Source organism: Venturia canescens, chromosome 2, assembly GCF_019457755.1.
Source record: "Venturia canescens isolate UGA chromosome 2, ASM1945775v1, whole genome shotgun sequence".
Taxonomy (NCBI): domain Eukaryota; kingdom Metazoa; phylum Arthropoda; class Insecta; order Hymenoptera; family Ichneumonidae; genus Venturia; species Venturia canescens.
The window spans coordinates 24,571,989-24,598,676 of record NC_057422.1 but is presented as its reverse complement, the minus strand read 5'-3'; the positions used below and the strand labels follow the sequence as shown (position 1 = coordinate 24,598,676).

Here is a 26,688-nt window from a genome sequence, read left to right as displayed (position 1 = left end):
GGAGCATGCGCATAGCGGAAAGACTGCGTAGATGAAAAAACATGAACTAACTTGAAGAAACACCAACCAAGCTCTTTTGCTGTTGAACACCCTGAAATTCTATTGTCAAGTTTTTCAAGAATTGAAATTTTTTGGTTCAATGACAAGCCTTTTTTTACCTTTACGAAAACATTATTCGGGTTGAAACATTATTTGGGTCATCCATTTTGAATTCGTATATCGCTACTATACTATACCGTTACTATTGTTTTTAATTCTCTACTATAATAAACTACATTTTGTAATCCCAATTCTTACATTTTCCGCGTTATTTTTTTCTTTCAGAAAACTCACGCCTCTCTACCGAGAATATTGAAACCTATCTAGTCGGGTGGATTCTCGAAATTATGTCCTTCGTTTTATTAAATAAAAATGTTGTCGAGGAGAAATTCTCGACTGGCGCCCAGTGACGAGAGAAATAATTTAATTTGGCGCTAACTCTGGGAAAAAGTGTTACAGTACAAAACCGCGCGTACCAACTGCGGCGTGTTGAACGACGATGATAGGGATAAACGACGTACACAACTACTATTCCCCTAGCCAAACGACATTAGGTGAGGGCAGAGAATCAGAGGAATAGTAAAAAATCGCAGTGGTAAAAAATAGAGGTTTTACTGTAATTGTTTCATCAATACTTTTGATATACCTGAAAAAAAACGTCCACTCACGGATTAAAAGTAAAAATGACTGTTTTTGCACAGTACACTACTCTTTCTATTTTTTATTCTGGGGAAATAAATTATTCATTCATTTTATAAATATCCGATACATATGCATGAACTATATAACAAAACACCTTCTTATTAATTTCCTTCTTCATTAACTGGATAAATAGTGAAATTTTATCTAACCCCAAAGAAGAATCAATATGGCTGGATTGAGGAAGAACGACTGATGCATGCCGGTAAGAGCTCTCACCTTTCTACAGCGTACCAGAGCAGGCGGAGTGTGAGGGTTGACGTGTTGTGATGTAGTACCATCACCGGAAAACCGAGCAAAACAGAATAAAAAAGAGAGACGATGGCAAAAAAAAATTGAGTGTAGTCTGAAAATTTTGTTGTCACTTTATGAAGCAACCTTCGTCCGTTTCCACGGAGAGGAAAAATATTTGACAAACTACGCTGAGTCCGTACACGATTAGATGTTATCGCTCGGTGATTAAAAGAAAAGCGTTCTTTATGGTTTCATATAAACCGTCATTTCAATATTAAAAGTGATTTTATAGCTTCCGATCATTATCTCGAAAAAATAAACTGGGAAAATATCAGCTTTGGTCTGACAATTTGTCAGAGCAATGAGTGGTTTTTTTCAGAAATGATATTTTATCTGAGCCATACCTTTAGTACAAATCTCCCATTCATTGCAGACTGCACTAGAAAATATATAGTCAAGTCTTGAGAGTGGGGTAACGTCAATTCGGTGAAAAAAATTTTAAGAATTTTTTTAGATGCTACAGTGTATACGAATTTATTTTATTGATTGTAACATAATACAATATATAAACAAGAGTATTGAATTTTTAAAACTCGAATATTCATAATTAACTCGATGCAGAGGCACTTCGGAAAAAAGTTATCCAGCGGTGAACAGTGTAAATCGAAATCTCGACCGATCCTTTTGAGATTTGGCTTGTTACTTCCTTACACAATTGACCAGGTATCTACGAGAGCTTTTTTCCAATTTTTCAAAATTATTAATTTTACAATAACAAATATTCTCAATTTTTAAACGAAAGTCAGTGTTTTCACTTTTAAGTGTCACAAAAAATGCAAAAAATCGAAAATAACAAATTTTCTCATAGATACTTGGTTAATTGTGTAAGGAAGTACCATGCCAAATTTCAAAAGGATCGGTCGAGAAGACTTCGATTTATACTATTCATCGATGGATAGCTTTTTTCTGAAGTGCTTCTCAAGATTTGCTACCATCGAGTTAACTACTGATATTCGGGTTTTAAGAATTCCAAAAATATTTTATTCATTTTGACGTGACATTTCGCCCCGCCACTCGTACGAATCGTGTCGTCCAGTGGACCGGGTTTACGGCCCATTTTTGGACGCCCCATTGACTCGTCGGGTGTTGGTCGGAACCTTTTACCTCCGTTTGTCCGGGAGAGAGAGAATTTTAGATTGCCTATTTTGAGTTGTATTGACGTTTTATTGACAGCTATTTATGTTTGATTTTGGGAGATTTGGTGTTGCCACCACCACATATGGCCTCGCAACAATTATTGTTTTGACGAGACTCATTCTGCTGTTCGAGGAGATCTCGTTTGCGAGAGGCATTCCTTTCACGCCGTTTTTGAGTACCGAGTATCATTTTCGACTTGCGAGCGGTTGAAAGAGCATGCTGGCATAGGCCACTCATTGAACGTCGCCCGTGTCTTTCCCGCTGCAGCAACCGAGAGTTGCACCGCCCGCAAAACCGTGAATTCGGGTGTCACAGTCCGTGTAGCACCTGAATGGCAAGGGCAGCAGAGGGGGAATTAATGTAATATCGTGTAAAAAGCGTAATGGAAATTATTTTCCCTGCATGCTCTAACATTTGAAAATCCCACAAAAGAGCGAGCCAAGAGGCCATGCCCAAGCATGTGAGCGCTGTGGTGCGTGGGCCTACTGTTGGGGAGAGCGCTGAATCTCGAGGACCGCTTGTACGCAAAATTAGTCTTCTTCCTATCACCTCACCGGCGAGTCACCAACACCTCCCGAACACCGAGGTTCTTTGTTTTTTCTCTGTGCGACAAGCTGGTTCTTCGGTAAGCCCAATTCTCTTTCTCCACGAGTACATTTGTCAGGTTGAGCTTTTCAATTCTTTTGAAATGCAGTTCCGGTTTGTTTTTTGTTAGTTTATTTGACGTTTATAGAGGCATGTGTGTCGAAGTATCGAGCGAGATTGCAGCCGATACTTCCCGAGTCTCTAATCTTTTGTAGTTCAGTTTTGCAGTACTCAGTTTGACCAATAGACTCGATCTTAATTTGGTCTCAATTATTATTGATTATTTCCTTTCAAGTTATCAAGAGTTAATGACGTAAAGTTTTGATAATTTTGTAATTAAGCGCTGGAATGTCGTCAATCAATCTATCAATGTAGTGTCGTAAATCGCTATATCATCATTGTACTCTATACACTCCTTGTACTCTAAAACTAAAATCCGAATTCTAATTTTAAGCATATCATTTGAATAGTTGATCATGCGCAATTTGTTACAACTAGTAAACGCATTAGTATAATGTAATGTTAGTATTAAGTAATCATAAAACTGTAAACTTTATAATTACGTATTACCCCCATGGTCTCCAGGGGCATAAAAATAAATAAATAAATAAATAAATCAATCAATCAATCAACCAATCTCTCTCTCTCTCTCTCTCTCTCTCTCTCTCTCTCTCTCTCTCTCTCTCTCTCTCTCTCTCCGCGAGAGTGCGGACGTGTTTAAAGTCGCTCCGTAGAAAAACCGATTTTTCCATGGGTAAAACCGGTCAAAAATTTATAGAAAACAGCTAAAAAGTTGTATTTTATTAGAGAGAGTCATTATAGTGCAAATTTTGTGAAAATATCTTGATTTTATGAGTTAAAATCGATTTTTATTCTTCGTAATTTTGATCGGTGATAATTAATGACACGTACTCGCCATTAATTGCGAGGTGCTGAGCAGTGACCAAAAGTGCAACGTGGTTGCTAAGAACGTTGAACCCCGGGCGTGTGTAATACATGTCGCGGGTCTTTACTTTATGTGCAGTGATATAGGCGGTATTTCTTACCGGTATGAGTGGAAATGACTCATCTATAGTAAAGGTGACGGATTTTGATGAATTTAAGTATTCTGCATGTAAAAAATATATCTAAAAAATATATGTGTTGAAGTGCAAGTCCTGCGTGAAACGATTCTTTCTCCCGGGATGTAAGTTTAAGCATAAAGTGCTAAATGAACAGAAAGAAGTAGTGCCATGCCCGGGACCATTTGAGCAAATTATTCATAGGAAGGTAACAACGCCAACAATGGAACGGAAAAATAGTCGAGATAGATCATCATCGGTGGGAGGTAGCAGTGGTGATATACCATCAGCGGCTGGAGTGAAAATTGATTGGATAATTACGACTGTGAAAGAAATGAAGGACGAGATGGCATCTAAGAACGAAATTAGAGAAATTATCACGGAGATAGTACGTGAAGAAATGCAATATGTGATAGAGGAGTTTAAAAAGTTACTAAAGCAAGAGACGGGGCAGCTCGCAACATCACCAACGGCATCATACAGCCAGGTTGTCAAAAAACAGCAGAAAGAAAAGGTTATAATTATTAAACCTAACAAACAACAAGAAAGTGAGGCTGCAAAAAAAAACAATAAAGGAACGAGTGGATATTAAGAATATGGCTGTGAGTGTAACAAGATTAAAAAAAGGCAACCATGGAACGGTGATTCTGGGTTGTGATACACGAGAAGAAATCGAAACTCTGAAAGCAACAATGCAGGATAAAATGGGCGAGGATTTCAAAGTGACAGAATCAAAACAGACGAAACCAAAATTGAAGATTATAAATATTGACGAGGAAGAAATGCAACTGAAAGATGATCAACTCGTTGATACAATTAAAATGCAGAATGGAGCTAAGTCACTTGAAGGATGTGAAATTCAAATTATCAAAAGGATTTCTAGAAGAAAAGGACATGTAATGAACGAAGCGAGAAAAGGGAGAGATCGTGACAGGGGTGAAGGATCAATCATAATAGAAGTGGATGAGCAAACACACTGAATGTGGGATGGAAAAAATGTCTAGTTTTTAATCATGTGAATGTGAAGAGATGTTACAAATGCTGGGGTTTTTTGGTTTTTATCATATAGCAAAGAATTGCACAACAGAAGAAAAATGTAGTAAATGCGCAGAAAATCATAACGCGAAGGAATGTACACAGGCGAAAGCTCGATGTGTGAACTGTATGTTTAAAAATTAACAGTACGGCTTAAAAATAATCAAAGAACATACTGCGTTAGACCGGGAATGTCCTACGTACAAAAGGGCAATGCAAGATGAAAAGAGAAGAGCAGGGTGGGTGGACTAGCAACTACAGAAGGAAGGGATAATATGGTATCCGAATGCACAAAGTTACATGGCACACAAAGATGAAATACAGCATTAAATTTTCCTGAAGGAAAGACCCACAATCGTGGCGCTGTCGGTAACTCGAATAATTGAAGAAATGGAGGATATCGAAGTGAGTGTACCAGGATACAAGGTAATAAGATGCGATGCAGAAAATAGAAATACGGGAGGTGTAATTTTATTTATTAGAAACAATATTAAACATGATTTGGCAAGAATCAGTAAAATCGAATCAAACTGCTGGTGCGTCGCGGTAGAAGTAAAAGATCAGTTGTATAAAGGAATGATAATGGTTGTATATCATTCACCGAGTGCATCGGATGCAGAGTTTATAAGATTTTTAGAAGAAATAACTGAAGAACTGACAATTAAAGAAGAGTGTGTAATATTAGGAGATTTTAACATAGATATGAGTGTCGATACATTTTACAAGAAAAAACTAATTACAATGATGCAAAACTTAGGAATGAAACAGTACGTCAATGAACCGACGAGAATAGTGAAAGATAGCCAAACAATCATAGATCTGTTATTCTCTAATAAGAACGTAGATTTAAAGGTGGTACATGAACCAAAAATCACGGATCATGCGTGGATAAAAATTGCTTTGAATACAAGGAAAAAAAGAGGATAATTATAGAGAAATTCGAACGAGAAGCTACAATAAGCTGAATGAGAAAGAATTTGTACATTTTTTGAAAAATGAAATGCGACAGAGGCAAGACTTAGAAATAAATGCACGGGCAAAGGTGTTTATTAATAGTATAGTAGATGTACTGGACAAATTAGTACCAAAAAGAATAGTGAAAATTCCAATCGTATGGGAAGGCAAGAAATGGTTCTCCGATGAAATTAGAGAAGCAGCCGGAAGAAGAGACGAGGCGTATAGAGCAGCAATAAATAATGGGATAAACAATGAATGGAACCGGTTCAAAACTGAAAGGAATGCGGTAGTAAAAATGATTAGAACAAAGAAAAAAGAATATTATGAAAATAGTATAGATTGTAACAAAAAAAGACCCAGCAAAACTATGGAAAACCTTGAAAGAAATCGTCAGGGGGGAGAATATGGCTAAAAAAGAATCGGAAGACATAGATTTTGAAATATTGCAAGAAGTGGCGGGAAAAAACATAGCTGATAAATTTAATGAATATTATGTTAAAAGCATGACGAGTATTGTAGATACGATTGGGAACGACGTGATCGGAAGCCCGACCAGAAGAAGAATATTAGTGGAAAGTGGTCTAGATGATCAGCGTATATAATGAAAAGTTTTGAGACCGTAAGCGTAAAGGATCTTGAAAAGATAGTCATCGGGCTTCCAAAGAAGAGGGGTACGGATGAGGGAATATCAAGTGAGATTTTAAAAATCGGGTTTAGTGCAATTAAAGATGAATTCGTTAATATTATTAACGACTCACTAACGAAGGGCCACTGCCCAGAAAGCTGAAAAACTTCAACGATCATACCGATTCCAAAGGTAGATAAACCAAAAAAAGTGAGTGAGTATAGGCCCATTAATATGTTGCCGATATATGAGAAGGTACTCGAACTTGTAGTAAAAAAACAAACTGAAAATTATTTAGAAGCGAACGACACCATAACAGATCATCAGTCAGGATTCAGACGACATTATTCGTGTGAAACAGCACTACAAATAGTTGTGGATGAATGGAAATTAGATATAAGTGAGGATAAGATGGTAGGGGTTATTTTCATGGATTTAAAGCGAGCTTTTGAGACTATATATAGAGAAATGTTATTAGAAAATTTATATCAGTATCAGTATGGAATCAGAGGAAAGGCTCTGGAATGGTACCGTTCTTATATGCAGAATAGAACTCAGCAGGTAAAGTTCAACGATGAATGGTCGAAACTGATAAATACGATATATGGGGTGCCACAAGGGTCGGTGTTAGGACCTATGTTGTTTATTTTGTATATAAACGACATAATTGCAATATGTCCAGAAGATTGCACAATCAAAATGTTTGCAGATGATACTTTAATTTATGTGAGTAGAGAAAGTAGTGTGGAACTCGCAAGAAAAATGAATATGGCTATAAATGTAGTGGAAAAATGGATGAATAGAAATAAATTGAAGATGAATTCAACGAAAACTAAATATATGATTCTCAGGAGTATACAGAAAGAAGTGAGAGGGAATATTGCAGTACGATGCCTAGATGGTACCGAACTGCAACAAGTGGAAACTATGAAATACTCGGGAATAATTATTCATAATAAATTACGATTTAGTGACCACTGCGAATACATCCTGAAAAAGATTGGGAAAAAAATAAGTTTCTTAAATAGAGTAGGTCAATACTTGTCAGCATATACCCGATGTATGGTATATAAAGCAATTATTGCCCCACATTTCGAATATTGTGCAACGCTGCTAATTGGTATAGGCGAAACTGAGTTGAATAAACTGCAGATATCGCAAAATCGGGCGATGAGAGTCATATTACAATGCGACAGGTATACAAAGGTGGATGACATGCGACAAGTGTTACACTTCATGGCTGTAAGACAGAAGTTGAACTATAATGTGTGTATATTCATTTTCAAAGCTGTAAGAAACTTACTACCTAGACAAATAAAAAGCAAACTGCAAGTTGTTGAAATGAATACCGATATAATCACGCGGCAGACTGGTAACATTGCGATACGTTTTCGTAAAACGCGGAGTGCACAAAAACATTTATTTTATGAAGGGATAAAAATGTATAATGCGTTACCTGTTGATGTTAAAAATTGTGAGCGACTAGTGCAATTTAAGCATATGGCGAAGGAATTCATTATATCTACAGTAAAATAAGATATAGATTTAAGAAATATGTAAAGAAATGTATTACAAATAGCTGAGGAAGCTGATAAATATCTCTCTCTCTCTCTCTCTCTCTCTCTCTCTCTCTCTCTCTATCTCTCTCCTCTCCTCTTTCTCTCTATGGGTGAGTACCTTGACATCACTTTGGTCATAGCTCCACTTCTTACAACGCTGTTTTCTGCTGCCTTGTGCCCTCGGGCGTACTCTTGTTACAGAATTTGGGATGAAAGCTGCTGGAAAATTATAACCTCAATCGTACACGCTGTTATTCTAAACGCATTGGGCATGCGCAACATTTTCGAACATCGATATTCTGAGCGCTGATGCTATGCATCCCAGCATTGGTGGATTCATATTACTGCCTACCTCTTATTAGATGTCAACACCGTATGAACAAATCAAGCTATTGGCTATTCCACCTTGTGCTTGCCTACTGCCAATTCACTTCATCTATTGCTCATGCGCATGGATTACATCCATTGCTTGATCTAAACTATTCCCACAGTTGGTATGCCTATTCTTTCTGCCCCTTTTCATTGGTTGAACATCTACCTAGGAATTACGCCTGCGTCAAATTCTGGAATCACACGAAGCCTATGCCTATGCTTACGCTTAAACACGTAACTATGTTACCGACTTACTATCACTGTTGTATCGTATGTGTACCGACCTGTCAGTATTAATATGAGACACTGTGCTTATTGAGAGGCTAAAAATCTCTGAAGCTCCAGTGAGTTATAATTTTCGGATTGCCACACATGAAATTACCAGTGTCTTGCAAAATTGCCTGTTGCTTTATGATGCTAAGCTAACTCCGTATGTTAAGCTTCAGTTTACATGAACTGCTCTCGTTCTTAAAGTGAGGTTAGATTTTCAAAAGTAAATCGCCAGTATTGCGAGTGAAATAATATTCTCCTTCTTTTCATTCACTACATCATATAATTATTCATTTCACAGCTCGCTTGTTACCTGCTGATGTCACCACGTTACGTGTGCATTTTGTTGCTTGAAGTGACTATCCCCATTATAGTGCTCACGTCACTGATTGATGCCGCATGTTGATGCTTTGTCACAAGTGTAGTAAACTCGTAGCATCTCAGATTGTTTCATGCCCCGTTTGTCATCGTATATTTCATCCGGGTTGCGTCAAATATTACTTAAAAACGAAACGAGCACTCGACTGCTGCATCAATAACCTATCTATTGAAAATCTTACTGTTTCTGATACTGTCTCTTCGCTGACGACACTCGATATGTCTTCCACAGGCCTACCACCGATATCAGTTGCTACTGGATCACTGGTTACGACTGTCGTTATCATGCCCGGCTTGCAATCCAATTCTCAGTAATCCCTGACAAATGATCTCTCTCTGAATAATACGTTTGCCACGACTGGACTTGCCTCGACAACTATGGGGTCTTTTGGTAGTGTCATGTCACCGGGTAATATTTTCATGCAGCAATCTCAAACATCGCAACCGTCACAGAATGAGACCCTACTAAATAGAATTCTTGCTGAGATATCTGCTTTCAGGGAAAATCAAGAAGCGACCAATGACGAGTTTAGGGGTCACTTTTCACGTATCCCGATCATTGATGCTATAGTAAACACGCATTCTGAGCAAACTGCTGTTCTTCAGCACAAGGTTTTCACCTGGAAAGCCCAAAATACCCAGGCAAATAAGCCTGCTGATGAGGTCTCCGAGATCATTGTCTCTGGCATTCCTGCAAATGAGCAATTCGTTCCAGAAGAGTTTGTGAACAGGATTCTTAAAGTCCTTGGAATCAATAACTTGCTTGGTCATGTGATTGGGGTTCGTAGTCAACATATCGTCTGTTGTCTTTGACACGTCTAATCGTCCACTAGGGAGCAAGTATATCATCACATTAACATCCAATTCAGTTCGTATTGCATTCTTGAAAAAGAAAAGGATAAAAAATGAACTCAGATGGAACGAAATTTTCCCAAATTGCTCACCTTCGGTCGCTAACCACATCATCGTCCTACGTGAAATGTTAACTTCATAAGCTAGAGATTTCCTCTCAAAAGCACGATCTAAAGGGCGTAAAGCAGGCTTCAAATTTATCTGGACTGCAAACGGAGGTACTTACGCTAGAGAGACCGAAGGTGGAGAGCGTATTGTGATTAATTCGCTTGAGGACATTCCCGATACAATTACCCCTGCCTGACTACCTGACCGCCCATCTAAAAGCTCTGGCAATAATCATTCTCGATCATTGCTCAACACTCAATTGCAATCTTCCAGAGATCTGTTAAAAGTTGCGCAATTTAACGCTAACTCGCTCCCTGCTCACATAGATTACATTCGTTCCTACTTTACTTCGCATCCTGCTCACATTATCTCTATATCCGAAACTTGGTTACACTCACACATTTCTGATGCACTATTTTCGTGGATGATTACTTTCTGATACGTAACGATAGAGAAGGTAAAGAAGATGGTGGAGTTGCGTGCTATATTCATTGCTCTCTCCGCGCTCAGATCCTCGCTACATCTCCTAACAATTTTGACAATGCCCCAAAGTACCTATTTCTTAGAATTTCGCAAACTTCTGCCACACCAATTCTATTTGCCTCCGTCTACAGACGACCCAAAGATCGCCTCTCCGATCAATTTGCGGATACATTGATTGATCTTGCCTGTTCACATTCCAATATTATTATTGCGGGTGATTTCAACTGCAATTTATTGTCTGATACTTTTGAAGCCCGACATCTACGTGACCTCATCTTCTCTTCCGCTCTTTCTCTTTATTACAGAAATTATTCACAAGCAACCTTTCACACCGCATCATCAGACTCTTGGCTTGATGTTATTCACGTTGATGACGAAGAGAATATTGTAACGAAACGCTCTTGCCGACCTGGCCTGAACGCCGCCACGCGTCGGTTCGAGCAACCTTAATAATAAGGAGCAGGTATGAAGGAAACGCCGACACCGTGAATTTTGGTAAAAATAAAAATAATCAATTTTATTCAATTATTTGACCGAATTTAGACACCGAAATTTTGCGCTTTAGTTCGCTGATTCTAAAACAATCTTGTGTTTTTTGTTTTAAACTGTGTTGCTTTGTTTAATCGGATCTGGCGAGAAAAAGACCCGAAAGACCCAAAAAAGTTGCAATTTCTCTGTCTGAGAAAATTTAAATTTTCTCAATTTTCAAATTTTAATTGTACAAAATTGGTAATTAAATAAAAACCAGTTTTAAATTTAATGGTCGCGTTTGTTCTATTTTTTTGATACGCCTCAAACTTAAAAAACTCCCGATTCAATGTTTCGTGCTATAATTCGTTAGACTCGATTTTTCCGATGTCCTGTTATGCTCGCTTTAAAATCAAATAAATCCAAGAGGATTTTTCACTTTTACAAATTCTTAATTTCGTTTTTCGGCTCAATATAAATTCTAGCGCTATCTATCACCTCTTGAATTATAATTTTTCTAAATTGGTTTAGATCTCCCTGCCTGGACCACTTCGGACAATATTTTTCAAATGAGAATTTAATTTTTAATAATTGAATAATATTTAATCCTTTTCAAACAAAAAAAATGAAAATGGTAGGAAGTAGACCGCGGGCTATGGGATCGAAACGTCGCCAAATCTTTCCGAGAGTCCGAGCATCTACAGGGTTGAGGTAACCTCCCGTCCACGTGTTATGGGATCGAGACGTCACCGAATCGATCCGAGAACTCCGCACAACGGAAAGCCGGAAATTTTTAAGGTTATGTGCGGACTCTGGATTATGGGATCGAGACGTCGCCGAATCGCTCCGAGACTCCAGGTATCCAAGGAAATAAGCAATTCATCGTCCGCGGGCTATGGGATCGAGACGTCGCCGAATCGATCCGAGAGTCCGCGCAACGGGAATTCCAGAAAATTTCGAGGATAGGTTTATTATTGTTGAGGCCGAAATAAAGATGTACTGAGAGAGGTCCGAGTGGATCCTTTAACCAGGGAGAACTGTCTGTCGAATGAGTCGCGCAGCGCCTCTTATACCCAGTTCCCCACCATAAAATTCTCGAGCGCCGAGAATGTCTGTTTTAGACCGGTTCTGCGCATCCATTTGTAACGTCTTCTCTGATTGGCCTGTTGCCATGATTCGCGCTCTACTGTTGGCCGAGCGGGCTAACATACGATGCGCGGACTACCGCTTTTCATGTTTTTCAGCTTTGTGTGATTATTAACAATAAAAACTTCTATTTGATTAGTTCTTATTTAATTTTCTCTATAATTCGGCACTGTAATTCAGTTTAATACGATTTGGATAATTATATTCGCTAAAAGTCACGTACGCGTCCTATAGCCCATCAACGCTTTACCCGCGCATGCGTCGCAGTCGATTTTTTACATCTTTGATTATTGATTTGATTTTATTACATTGATTTGACTTGTGATCATTTTTCTTAAACTCGTGTTATTTTTCTGATGATTTTAATCGTAATTACGCGTTTGGGCGACCTAAAATAACAAAATGCAAAAAGAATTAATTTTATAAAAATATAGCGCGGCGAAGTTCAGAGCGGTGCCGGTTGCCTCACTCGGGCCCTTGCAAACCGGCCTAAGATGGCCGCCACCTGTCAACAACGACGAGCGTGGTCGCCGCGATGTTTTGTCCACGATCTAAACATCGCGGAGTTTGGTTAGTTTCGACGGGCTCGGGCCGTCGCGCGAGTGTTATGTTACAATATTGTTTCTTTCCGTAAATCTGATGCTCTTTTCATTAACGGTCATGATCTCTTAAAACTCTCATATAAGTGTGATTTCAAACTAAATTCTCCTCGAACTATTTCTTGCCGTAACCTCTCATCGTTTAATATTGGCGTACACAATAGCATCGTTGTTGACAAATTGAGAGTACTTCAAGTGAGGCTGAGTTATCTGCTTTTGTCAGGCGCTGATTACCTTTTGCCTACAATACCAGATTGTCGGTCGTCGATTACCTATGACACCCGCGAAATTGCTGTGCGCCATTACCTATTACCTGTATATAGTTACCTAACGACTTCGGGTAGGCCGCATGCGGAATACCGCGATACCGTTCGATACGTAGGGGCCATGCGATTTAGCAAACCATAAATTTGATCTCTTTTTAAACTCTCATTTTATATAGAATCAAGTATCGCGTTATAAATTTCTACTTTTCCTCAAGGATCCCACCTCTCTATCTTTAGTATCTCAGATGATCTGAGTAATCGGACCGTTCTCGGTCATTCGTTTCCCTCGTGCACTCTAGACTATATTTTGCGTTGTGACACCATCCCCAGAGTGGACAAAAATCAAGTCGAGTAATTCGGCGGTACTTTGTACCTGGCGCCCATATCACGAAAAGTGTAAAAAAAATTCCAAAAAAGAAAATCATAAAACCAAGTGTAAATAATTTCAACAAAACAATTCGAAAAAAATTTCATAAATCCTGAAAAAACATCACATTAAAAAGAATACAAATCTGTAATTCTTTTGCAAAGTGAAAAAAATTCAAATAAAACATGGGAAATAAAAAACCGAAATATCGAGCTTGAAAACGTTTTGAAAAACGATGCCCCGTTCTTCTTATCTTATTTTATTACGCGCCTCTTAACCAGATAACCTCTTAATATAAAACCAGATGGCTCACACCGTTTATATTAAATTTAGAACAGCTAACCGAATTCATAGTTACGGATCATTTTAAATTAGAAGACGGGAAAACGGTAAAGCAAATGGTAACTCGTGGATGTTTTATGACGACTATTGATTTAAAAGACGCGTATTATTTAATTTCGATCGCGAAATCTGATCGAAAATTTTTACGGTTCATCTTCGAAGGGAAAATTTATCAGTTTACGTGTATGCCCTTCGGGCTGAACAGAGCTCCGTATACATTCACAAAATTAATGAAACCGGCAGTCTTGCAGCTCAGAGAGCGGGGATTGCGATCAGTGATATACTTAGATGATCTATTGATTCTGAGAGACTCATATGAAAAATGTTTAAGAAATACTAATATAATGAGGCAGTTATTCGAAAAGTTAGGGTTTGTCATTAACGAAAAAAAGAGTCTCGTCATTCCCTCAACAAGACGAAAGGTTCTCGGATTTATTTACGATTCCGAAAGAATGGAAATCAGGCTTCCGGAAGAGAAAGTTGTTAAGATTTCAAAAGATATCGAAAAATTTAGTAGGACAAGCCATTGTACAATTCGAGAATTCGCGGGGTTAATCGGAACACTAGGTTCGATTTGTTCAGCATTGAAGTATGGTTGGGTCCACATGAAAAACTTTGAGCGAGCAGAATTTTTGACTCTCAGGACAAATCACGGAAATTTTGAGGCGCGTATGCATCTCGCAGACGATTCACTGCCAGATTTTAAGTGGTGGAAAATTCATATTTGCAAAGCAGTGTGTTCAATAATGCCGTTTAGAGCGGCTCTCGAAATTTCCTCCGACGCGTCACGCTCGTTGGCGGGCGTGCTGTGAAGGTAGTTGAACGCATGGTTACTGGAGCCAAGAAGAACAAGCTTACTACATCAATTATTTAGAATTACTAGCGGCCATGTTTGCCCTGAAAAGCGACCATGAAGCACCTAAAAAATTGTGATATATTGTTGAGGATCGATAATACCACTGCGATTGCGTACATAAACAAGATGGGGGGTATTCAATTTCCCGTATTGAGTAAGCTGGCCAAAACGATTTGGGAATGGTGCGAGAGAAGAAATATTTATATTTTCGCATCTTACATTTCGTCTCGAGACAATTATGAAGCGAACCTTGAATCAAGACGACTTGAACCAGAAACAGAATATATGCTCTATCGAATTCGGCTTTCCGTGAGATTCCAGATAGATGGGGGGAGCCGGAAATAAATTTATTCGCGACAAGAACAAATACGAAATGTAAACGATACATTTCTTGATCGCGAGACCCGGGCTCAGTTGCAGTGGATGCATTCACGGTGGATTGGAGCCGATGGTTTTTTTATGCATTTACGCCGTTTGCAATAATTCTACGTGTTTTAAGAAAACTAAAAGACGATAGTGCTAGAGGTATCGTGATTGTACCATATTGGCCAGCTCAGGTTTGGTTCCCCGTTTTCACTGCCATGTTGGATTGCGAACCGATTTATTTTAAACCGAATGCCAACCTTTTGCGCTCTCTCAATAGACAATCACACCCGATTTGGAGGAGGATTACCCTGGTTGCAGGACGGCTATCTGGGAAGCGTGCCGGAAGAAGCGCTTTCCATTATGCTCTCCTCATTGTCGAATTCATCGCTGAAACAATATGATAGTTGTCTAAAGAAGTGGTGGTCATTTTGCCATAGAGAAGGCATTAATCCGTACAAATGTGACGTATCACAAGTAATACGTTTTCTGTCGGCTGAATTCAACAAGGGTGCTTCTCATGGCGCATTGAATAGCTGTCGATCTGCAATTGCACTTTTGCGTGGGCCAGAGTTGGGAGAAGACGCAAGAGTACGAAGACTTTTCAAAGGAATCGCAAATCTCAGACCAGCGAAACCCAAATACGAATCAACGTGGGATCCGCAACTTGTTTTAAATCACGTTGCGCAATGGGGACCGAACGAAGAAATGTCCTTAGAAATATTGACCCTCAAGTTGGTTACCTTGTTGGCATTAGTCACAGCGCAGCGTATGCAGACACTCGCGTCAATAAATATTCAGGATATAGAAAAATCAACAGAATTATTGAGCGAAATTAAAATCCCGGCACGGTTAAAGACTTCAAAAAGAAATAAAGTACAGCCAGTTTTGAGCATTCATTTTTATACAGAAAATAAATGTATTTGCCCAGCATTGACGCTGGAAACTTATTTAAATGAGACGGAATATTTACGAGGAACGGAAACTCAACTGTTTGTAGCTCTGAAAAAACCGCACAAGGGGGTATCAACCCAAACGTTGAGTAAATGGATAAAAAAGACCCTTATGGAAAGCGGGGTAGATACCGACACATTTGACGCTTACAGCACTCGTCATGCATCTACTACGTCCACGAAAAGGAGTGGAGTCAATATAGACGTTATTAGAAAAGCTGCAGGCTGGACGGAACGTTCGAGTACCTTTGCTCGTACGCGGAAAATTTCCCGAAAACAATTTCCCGAAAACAATTGCCCGAAAACAATTTTCCGAAAATACAAATTCCCGAAAAAACAATTTCTCGAAAACAATTCCCCCAAAATACAATTTCCCGAAAAAACATTTTCCCGAAAATACAATTTCCCGAACAAACATTTTCCCGAAAATACAAATTCCCGAAAAAACATTTTCCCAAAAATACAATTTCCCGAAAAAACATTTCCCCGAAAATACAATTTCCCGAAAATAATTTCCCAAAAAAATATTTCCCGAAAAAATATTTTCCTGAAAACGATGTCCTGAAACAACATTTGTTCAGGAAAATTATTTCCTAAAAATAAAATTTCCCGAAAAACAATTCTTTGAATGGAACAATTTGTTTTTCAATTCTCTCGTACTTATACTCATAGTAATCGACAATAATGAGGTATAGTTCCGAAAAGGCAATATCCTACGATTATTTCATACACTAATGTAAATTGTCGTACTCATTTTGAATACGACAGCAGAGATCGGCATCAATGATATTTTTGCCACTAATTTTGATAATTATTGTCAATTGATTAAAAATCAGTAATTATTTCAAATTACATTTTCAATTGACCAAATAATTGGAAATTGATAGAAACTTTATTGCAAAATGACGATTCATTTTTAAATTGATGGAGGAGATATTACCAATTGACGAAAATTTTTCAATTGATCCAAAATGTTCTGTCAATTGACCATATAAAATTCAATTCTAGAAAAATTTTTGGCCAATTGGTGGATCGTCCATTGGCGACCCGGGCGATACCAGCGCTTGATTTACGCCTACATGGAATGCGGTACATCCGTGAGCATCTTTCTTCGACGCTTAGGTCGACGGCTCGATGGTTTTCAATGTCTGGGTTAACGGATCCATGGTTTTCGATGTCTAGGTCTGTTTATCCATGGTTTTTGATGTCGAGATATGTTTAAACCGTAAACTTCCCCTAGGGAAAAAAAGGTTGGGACAAGTACATTGATGGTCTCTTGTTTCTGGATGACATAGAAAAAAGACTCAGAACCAGGAAAAAAATTCTATAGAAATAATAAACGAAAAATTGAAAAGTTCAAAAAAATTTAACAAAAATAAAAAATAATCGAAAAAAATTCTGTAAAGAAAAATAAAAAATTTTCAAAAAATTCATAAATATTGGACAAATGGAAAAATGTACTATCCAAGTTACATGCAGTATAAAAATGTATGATATCAATTGGAGGCCAAGTTTTTATTGATAATTTGGAATATTTATCCAACAAATCGGAAACTTTAATTGAAATTTATGATAATTATTTTCAAGAAAAAAGTTAATGAAAAAAAGTCATAACGGAAGTTACGTGCAGTACTAAAATGTTATTCGAAATATAATCTCCGGCGACAAATGAGCGTTGAGAATCCTTGTCGGGCTCACAACGTTTTATCAAAATTACTAAAAAATGAATGAAAATAAAATCATTAAAAATTCACATGAAAATCATTCGTTACTTCAATAAGGTACACACTTTAAAGAATCGATTCCCCTCCGACTTTCAGGATCTCCTGGTATTATTCACAACATTCAACTTCGATTGGATCGGTACAAATTATGTTCAAATACGTCTTAAACGTACTTGTCCGGCCCATCACTTTTTATTCAAATTGCTCATTCGAAAACAAATCAGGACTGTTCTATAATGACAAATATAATAAAATCGATAGAAATAAAAATAATATCTCCAAGTAATTTGAACTTGATTGTTCGCAAGTTCGTATAGCAATATCCACTTCTCATTTTCTTCAGTGAACACATACCATTCGGTAAGAACCAATGAAAATGAGAAATAATCAGGCACATTACTAGAAATTTTCGAACCTACTCAGCCATGAAATGTTTTTTTTTTCTATAGTCACGTACACATTTTGATAAATATCACTAGTCGAGTACGACACGTGGATTCCTGGAATTTGGAGAAAAATGATTTTGTTGTGAATTATGACTCCATACAATATAAATAGATTAATCAACTTCATCTTTCATTTTCGTTTCATTTTGACAAGAGTGATTCGAAGGAAAATTATTTTCTCGGGAATTACTGTTCCTTAATATTAACACATGCATTAACTTCGTTTTTGATTTGTTTTCGAATGAGCAATTTGAATAAAAAGTGATGGGCCGGACAAGTACGTTTAAGACGTATTTGAACATAATTTGTACCGATCCAATCGAAGTTGAATGTTGTGAATAATACCAGGAGATCCTGAAAGTCGGAGGGGAATCGATTCTTTAAAGTGTGTAGCTTATTGAAGTAACGAATGATTTTCATGTGAATTTTTAATGATTTTATTTTCATTCATTTTTTAGTAATTTTGATAAAACGTTGTGAGCCCGACAAGGATTCTCAACGCTCATTTGTCGCCGGAGATTATATTTCGAATAACATTTTAGTACTGCACGTAACTTCCGTTATGACTTTTTTTCATTAACTTTTTTCTTGAAAATAATTATCATAAATTTCAATTAAAGTTTCCGATTTGTTGGATAAATATTCCAAATTATCAATAAAAACTTGGCCTCCAATTGATATCATACATTTTTATACTGCATGTAACTTGGATAGTACATTTTTCCATTTGTCCAATATTTATGAATTTTTTGAAAATTTTTTATTTTTCTTTACAGAATTTTTTTCGATTATTTTTTATTTTTGTTAAATTTTTTTGAACTTTTCAATTTTTCGTTTATTATTTCTATAGAATTTTTTTCCTGGTTCTGAGTCTTTTTTCTATGTCATCCAGAAACAAGAGACCATCAATGTACTTGTCCCAACCTTTTTTTCCCTAGGGGAAGTTTACGGTTTGATATCACGCCTTTTTTCTCAAAAGTTCCTCATTTATGTTATGACGGTTATAGGATTTTAGTATAAATTTCTATGAATTATTTGCTTAGTATATTTTTATAGATTCCATTCTCATACGAACAATTTTTATGGGATAATCTTTTTCATGAAATTATCAGCAAATAAGGGACCATAAATGTACTTTTCCCAATCTTATTTTCCCTCGGTATGATGTTTGGCTTATAAAGTTGGTTTCCACCATAGAAAACCAATTTTTCGTAAAAATTGTAGTGAAGATATTTCGTCACAAGACTGCCCTTGAACTTTGGCGATTTTTTTCCTTATACTCTAATATGTTATGCCTATTAGGAACTCAACAGCATAGAGGAATCCGGGATGATAGGCCCGAGAAATGAATTTCGGTTTATAATGTTGGTTTCCACGTAAAAGACCAATTTTTCTTCAAAATTGTACTGAAAATATTTCGGCACTGGTTTGGTCTTGGACTTTGGTGATTTTTCTCCTTGTCTTCTAATATGTTTTGTCTATTGGGAACCCAAGAGCATGAAGAAATGCGTGTTGTGGGCCGTAATATGATTTTCGGCTTATAACGTTGGTTTCCACGAAATAAGATCTATTTTTCGTCAAAATTGTACTGGAAATATTTCGTCACCGGTCTGTCCTTGGCCTTTGCCGATTTTTTCCAAGTCTTCATACCAAGAAACAACTGACGTAAAGATTTCCTTAATAGAACAGATTTTATTTATCCCTTTTCTTCAAAATTCAAATGAAAGATAGATCAAATTCAAGACACGAAAAATCCAACAGATTTGCCCACTTTGAATGTCGCTTTTGCATTCTGAATCTAGAGATTTCATTTCATCCAAAACGTGCCCCCAATGAAATATATTTCCAAAGTTTGCAAGTGGCCGCTGAGATCCAATTATCCACAGTTTGATAGTTGCTGAAAAAAAGTACCTGAAAACTTCTAACATTTATTATGCCAGAACTCAAAGCAGCAAAAAAAACTAAGCGAACTTAATTCAACAGAGCAACAGAATTCAAAGACGTTTAAGGTACCTGCATTGGTTTTGGAGGAAAACCATTTCAGAACAATTCAGAAATGAATTTAGAAATTCGAAAACTCACAATGGAGTAGAAAAAGGAAAATTGAAGTATTTAGAAAAGCGGAAGACTTTTGTGATAAATTTTCTAGATTACATGATACGGTTGGAGTAAATGATTTGAATGATTGGCACACATGCTGCAACACAGAAATATCAAAGTTTGGAAGTATTCGCTGTGTATCAGTCATACAAACTTCAATACTATTTGAAAAGGAACACTTAAAACCTTGCCGAACCAAGTTCCATTACATATTACCATAATCAAAGATAAGGGGTGATCCGTCGCATATATATTTATCCACAGAAATTTCAGAGTCAATGTATCTGCGCGATGAGCTTCGAAGACAGCAATTTCAAATCTATCCATAAATGAGCAACTGAAGACTTTTATAATCAATTTTTTACTTCATATATATGTTACAGTTAGAGTCAAAATGTAAAATGAATGGCACAGTATTTAAATTGTATAGTTTGCAGATTTTTGCAGTATGTCAATGATCCGAATTTACAGCATTATAATGAAAAGTTGTCAAAAGTCATGATATTACATTAAAATGACATAGCGCACATTGCATTCAGCAATTCTGTAAGTTTCTGGGGATGTTGGTTGGCATTATATTTGATCGCATCCAAAACTGAGCAACAGTAGACTTATTCGAATGAATTTTTTTTATAATAATTCCATATTTGTAGTTTGCAAAGTGGAAATACTCAACATACATGTCATTCCATAAGTTTTGTTATCAAAATTTGTGTTTGCATACAGCATTCCCAAGATACGACTTTTCATATCATCAGCAAAATAAGCATCCAAAGACTTTTTGGAAGAAGTTTCAAAATTTATTACTCGACAGACCAGGTGGAAAAAGTATAACAACACTTATATCAACACCAGAAACTGTTTTAAGAATCTGATATATAAAATGTGCGATTGATGATCATAGTCGGAAACCACTTGAATCATGTTACCACAATCAGCATGAAGAAATAGTAGAAAATTATAGGACACATATTAGGCAACCATTTAATACTATGTATCGATCCGCTGCAAACCGATGGAGTCAAAACAAGGATCGGAAAGAGCAGAGCCAATCTCAATAGGAAGCAAAATGTGGGAATATTCAAAAATACCGATGACACAAGAAATAAATTAGAAAACATTTATTCGATTGGAGTTTCTTACATTATATATATACTAACAGTTCCGTGTGTTCTTGTTTTATTAATTATCAACCATAATATTTCAGATCGCAAAAAGAAAATTTGACGTTATAGGTTGACGAACATTTTTTCTTACAACTTCCAGACCTATTTTGATAAACTGATTTGCCTTATTTATATTATTCACTAACTATGCGAACGTTTGCTACATTTGTCCCACACTTCGTAACGTCAAACCCCGGCCGGTTCGTTACCACACAGCTATCAAAGGGAACTCGTATATATGACCTACATTATTACACATGATATGTAATCACGCAACTGATGATATATTTACACTGGACAATATTCCGCGAACTCTGGTTTAATTGAAAGATTATCTCAGTTGACACTTATTTCCAATCGAACGAAATAATGAAATCTTGAAAAGTTTCGTTGACATATATATGAACCGCGCATTTTTTTATATGTTTTATTTGCACACACAGATCACAGTCTACATTTACGCGGCCGCTTTTATACCGGTTTAGTATACCACAAGTTTTAACAAAATATACATTAACCAATTTTCACTAACCATTTTCATTTATTAATTAGAGTCCGCACACAACAGCACATTGGGGATCATAACCTCACCTGTCAAAATGACGTTCAGTATGAAAACAAGTCTCGGGTGGTTTCGGATGTGCGTATCGATGTATTGATATCTTATAACCTATATTCACAAATGATATAAATGATAAACTTATTTTCAGTCAAACGAATTAATGAAATCTTAAAAAGTTTCGTCGACATGCACCGCGTATTTTTTTATTTTATTCTTTTTCACACACCAGACTACATTTACGCGACTGCTTTTATACCGGTTTAGTTTAGCATTCCACAGGTTGTAGTACTATGCACTTGGTTAGATGACGAAAGTTTTTTTTATATATTCCACACGCATTCCATAATGACAAAACTCCGTTTGTTTATACGATGATCGAAAACTGACACATGGTTTATATATATATATAATATTTACGGAGTCTGAGCGCGGTCGGGGTAAGACTCAAAAGTTAGAAGGCCTAAAATGGCGAACAGGCATTCTGTATAACGCATATATAGATATACAGAATGCCTGTTCGCTATTTTAGGCCTTCTAACACTTGAGCCTCACCCGCGGTCGGCCTAGCAGCTGGAGGAGCCGACATCGTTGAGCCAATCAGAATGCGTAGAGGCAACAACTCTACTACCACTAACTACGTCAAAACGCGTATACGTATACGTCGAACTCGTGATGTGTCAGTAACTTTTGCATAATCTTGAGCCCGTGCAAAGTTTTTTCTCAGCAATTACGCCACCGATCGTGTTGATTTTGGGCGCAATCGAAAGAGAATTTCTTAATTAGCTGAAAGTTCAATTTTCAAAGCCTCAGATGACTCATAACTTCGGTAATTCAAAAAAATCACTTGCCAATTTTACCCCCACCACGGCGAATCGTTTTATTCAGAGAAAGTATACTCGGCAAGAGCCTCGGGCCAGCAGACGACAGGGCTGTCAATGTACTTGTCCCGAGACTCTACCGAGTCTCTTGATTTATGGTTTTCGATGTCTAGGTATATCTCTCCATGGTTTTCGATGTCCAGAAATATTACTCCATGGTTTACGATGGCCAAGCATATTGCTGCATGGTTTTCGATGTTTAGGTATATTTCTCCATGGTTTTTGATGCCTAGGCATTTTGCCCCAAGGTTTTCGATGTATACGTCGACGGGTCCACGGTTTCCGATGTCTAGGTCAAAGGATCCATGGTTTTCGATGTCTAGGTATATGTCTACATGGTTTCTGATGTCTAGGTATGTTTATCCATGGTTTTTGATATCTAGGTATGTTTATCCATGGTTTTCGATGTCGAGGTATATCTCTCCATGGTTTTCGATGTCTAGGTATATTTCTCCATGGTTTTCGATGTCTATGTATTTTACTCCATGATTTTCGATGCCCAGGCATATTGCTCCATGGTTTTTGATATCCAGGAATATTGCTCCGTGGTTTTCGATGTCTAGGTCTGGTTATCCATGGTTTTTGATGTCTAGGTGTGTTTGTTTATGGTTTTCGATGTCTAGGTCTGTTTATCCATGGTTTTTGATATCTAGGTATATTTTTCCATGGTTTTTAATGTCTCGGTAAATTTCTCCATGGTTTTCGAAGTTTAGGCATATTTCTCCAAAAGTGGAGAAAAAAATAATAATTAAGTATTATTATTATTATTATTATTAAAAAAATAATAATAATATCACATAGTTTTAGATTTCACATCTATATGCGGATTATTATAATATCACGAAAAGTGTAAACTGAATTCCATTTGAAAAATTATAAAACCAAGTGTAAATAATTTCAATCGAACAATTCGAAAAAAATTTCCCACAGATGCCTCATTCTTCTTATCTTATTCTAAAATCTAAATCAATTAACAAAAAATTCCATGTAAGTTACGTGCAGCATTAAAATTAATGATATTAATTCGAGGCCAAATATTTAATGGTAATTCGGAATATTCATTCTTATGGGGGAACCATCAGGAACTTAAAAGAGTTGTAATGAATCAAAAGAGTTACCATTTGAGTTACGTTCAGCACTAAAATTTCGTTCATGGACAATTCACCGAATACAATTCATCGAATAGAAAATTCGTCGAATGGAAAATTCATCGAATGGACTATTCATCGAATAGAAAATTCATGGAATGATAACGAAAATGAAAGAAAAAACCCGGATGAAAAATGTGTCGTATTATAATCAAAATCACTAAAATATGAAAATATGATTTGATTCGAACAAACCGTACGGTATCTGTATACTTTATCAAGATGCGCTGTGGGTCTTCGACGTGGAAGTAGTACGTTTTGGCGAGAATGTTTTGGCGCAGGGACGCTGTGTGCCCGAATATTCAACTTTACGAAAAAAAAAACGAAATCGCACCATATCCACACTGGCACCATGTTTTTGTGCTAAATAACCGTAGAGGGATTTAACGCGGGTGATGCGGGTCGCAGGGGGCGAAGCCCCCCGTGGGGTCGGGGTTCAGAGCCTCCAGCGGGGGGTTCGGGGGGTGGAGCCCACCGAGAATGACTATTAAAATTTTAAAGCAATCACCCTCTTTTTTCCTTTTTCAGGTTTTTCATCAGAGATTTTCATTTTTCTTATAAAATAACCAAACATCGGAACAGCCTCGTTTAGCAGTCTGTAAAAATATTTATTGGAACCCTAGTTCAACGATATTTTCATTTATATATCAGTCATTTTGATTATAATTTGATAAACTTTTTAGTACTTTTTCAATCGATGAATTTCCCATTCGATCAATTTTCCATTCGATTAATTTTATATTCGGTGAATTTTCCATTCGGTGAATTTTCCATTCGGCGAATTTTCCATTGGGTGAATTTTCTATTCGATAAATAGTGTTCGATGAATTGTTTTTCGACGAGTTGTATTCGGTGAATGTTCCGCAATTCCTATAATTTATGGTATCAATCGGAGGACAAGCGTTTTATTGAAATTGTTCTATGGAGCGTTTAAATCCAACAAAAAAAAAATCACTTCAAAGGTATTGTAATTCGTTACGTTATGGTGGCAGAGATTTAGAAGAAAATCGATTCCGCTCAGACTCTCAAGATCCCCTGGTATTATTGACAATATTCGACGTCGATTTTGGATCAGTACAAATTATGTTTAAATACGTGCTAAAAGTACTTTTCCGGCTCATTACTTTTCATCCAAATTTTTCATTCAAATAAAGATCAATCATAAAATAACGAAATTGTACGACAGAATCCGGTAAAAAATTTACTGAAATGCGATTTATTATCCGTTGAATGTTCTCAATAAAAGTATAGGTTAGTTTTTATACCGAATAAAATTATTTGGCTTGAAGAAATAAGAAGTAAAAATTGCTGCATAGTAATATAAACTGGAGGATTATTCTAAAAGCTTAAACATTTATTGTGCAAAATGTTTTTCATTCATCGATGCACAGTAATATCCCTTGTATATTACAGGAGAATTCATTTGCATTTGCTATTAATTTAACGCAATTGAGTAAAAATTACTTGAAAATAACTTTCCCAATGCCCTTTGTACGCATACTTATGATTCATCAGTTCTAGAAGAGCCCTGATTTTTATTTGAATAAAAAATTGAAATGAAAAGTGATGGACCGGACAAGTACTTTTAACACATATTTAAACATAATTTGTATTGATCCAATCGACGTCGAATTCTGTGGATAATACCAGAAAATCCTAAAAGTCTGAGAAGAATTGATTTTCTTATAATTCTCGGCCACCATAGAGTAACAAATAAATTTAGCTTTCATGTGATTTTTTTTAGGATTTAAAAGCTTCTTAGAACATTTTCATAATGTTAAAATTTGTAGTAACTCATAAATTACTTGTCCTCCGATTGATATCATAAATTTTAATGCTGTAAGTAACTAAGATGGAATTTTTTCTAAAATTGATTCAGTTGTTAGATTAAGGAGGCTCGGTCGCGAATGTCTGCGCAACAGAAAAAAATAATTTTTTAATATCTCATAGTTAGATTATCAATAATGACATGTGCGAAATTTCAGATGGGGTCATCGACCATTTAAGAACGAAAAAAATAGTGAAAGTTAGGATTTTTAACACGGGTCTTATGGAAGAGTCACTCTCAAAACGCGTGTTCTAAGGGATATATATGCACTTACGCAACAGAAATAAACAAAAAAATAGAGTATTGTTCTCCAAATCGTAAGGATTCAGAATATATCAAAAAAGTTTGGAGTTATCGACCTAACTAAAAAGATATTGACTGTTAAAATGTCTACAAACTCGATGTTCTGGGACGTTTCGTGACGGTGAGACGATTCCGCAACGTCGCAGAAATCAAATGTTCAGCACACCGCTAAAGCACATGCGCGATATTGAAGTATCGACTGTCTAACCTGAAATTTGTAAAAAAATACACGCACGTCCGGGCGTGTGTATACGCGTACATAGAGGTTAAAAAAACGAATTAATTGTATAAAAACGACAAGTTTTAACGATTAACACAATTTATATACTTATTTTCCAACAATAATAGATAATGTTATATATCACAGGTAATGAGACCGAAAAAAAATCGTAATAGATCGTTGAGTATTTCTGTATGAAATCAAGTCATTTTTAGCTGTTGAATTATTTTCTCTATATTTCGACGTTGCCACTTTTTTGTGAGCAGGATCGTAACGTCAAACTGTACCTTTTTTTCTGATCTTTTTTTATTGATGTATGACTGATTATTTTTGTTTTAAATGATTAATAATCGTTTTATAATGCATTCTGGTAATGCAAATATGCGCATTTAAAAAAAAACGGGGTGCCCCGTTCATGCACCCACAGAACCCGGCCCTACGCGACCGAGCTTCCTTAAGATAAGCTCGGTATTTCGGTTTTTTATTTCTCATATTTTAT

General features: G+C 36.6%; 1 protein-coding gene across 7 annotated transcripts in view; it reads right to left on the bottom strand.

Moving 5' to 3' along the window:
• Window positions 1-26,688, bottom strand: part of Cngl (Cyclic nucleotide-gated ion channel-like) — a 358,428-nt gene that overhangs the window by 131,822 nt on the left and 199,918 nt on the right. The window contains exon 1 of one of the 7 annotated variants that reach the window (XM_043411144.1): window positions 8,110-8,205. The exons of the other annotated variants lie outside the window; for them this stretch is intronic. The gene's annotated coding sequence lies outside the window, so the exon portion shown is untranslated. Of the gene's footprint in view, window positions 1-8,109; window positions 8,206-26,688 lie in introns of those variants that run through there. 7 annotated transcript variants of the gene reach the window in all.